A 762-nucleotide genomic window follows, 5' to 3' on the forward strand; every position below is an offset into this window, starting at 1 on the left:
CAGCAGCAGATGTAGTGGAAAATCAATGCCTGTGATGGCCACAATGAGTCACGATGGCTGCAATGTCAATGTGACCGTCCTCTACCTCCAGAGATAAGGACACTCTCAAGTGTCCTCTGAACATGACTGCACTAAAATCACTGTGAGAATTAAGTGACAATTTGTTCAGGGAATTTAGAAGATATAGCCTCACTGTGTCGACTCAGGTGCAGAGGAAGACTCTAAATGTGCGATTGAGGTCTTCTGTTGTTGGATGTAATAATGAACACAGCAGTAGTCATTTACTCCCGACATCTGAGCTGCTGAAGATGCAGAGGTTTAATGTTACTTTCCTTTTTACATCTGTTTACATATGCATCTATCTTCGTGAAAATTGTTCCTGATGCAGCTTCACCCACAGCAGAAGTGAGTATAAGGGTTTTTATGCATCTTTGCAAACGGCCTTTCTTAATAATGTGCTTGTTGGCAAGTTTCGCCGATAAACACGGCTCCCAGAGAGGGGCGTGGCAAGCTGAGCTCGGTGGCATTTAAAGGGGCCATGTCTTAAAATGAGCTGAAATTTTGCAGAGCTGATTTTGACGAGGTAAAAGGGTGTTTTTTTACACTACTACTGAGAATTTTTTAACCAAAGTATATTAGAGACTTTTCATTAAGACCCTAAAGAATCATATGAACTTGTGGAAAATGGGCATCCGATGACCCCTTTAAAGGAAAAACCGTGTACCACAAAGTGCTCAAATACACCAGATATAGCAACAAAAA

The sequence above is a fragment of the Garra rufa genome, chromosome 12, assembly GCF_049309525.1.
Source record: "Garra rufa chromosome 12, GarRuf1.0, whole genome shotgun sequence".
NCBI classification, from domain to species: domain Eukaryota; kingdom Metazoa; phylum Chordata; class Actinopteri; order Cypriniformes; family Cyprinidae; genus Garra; species Garra rufa.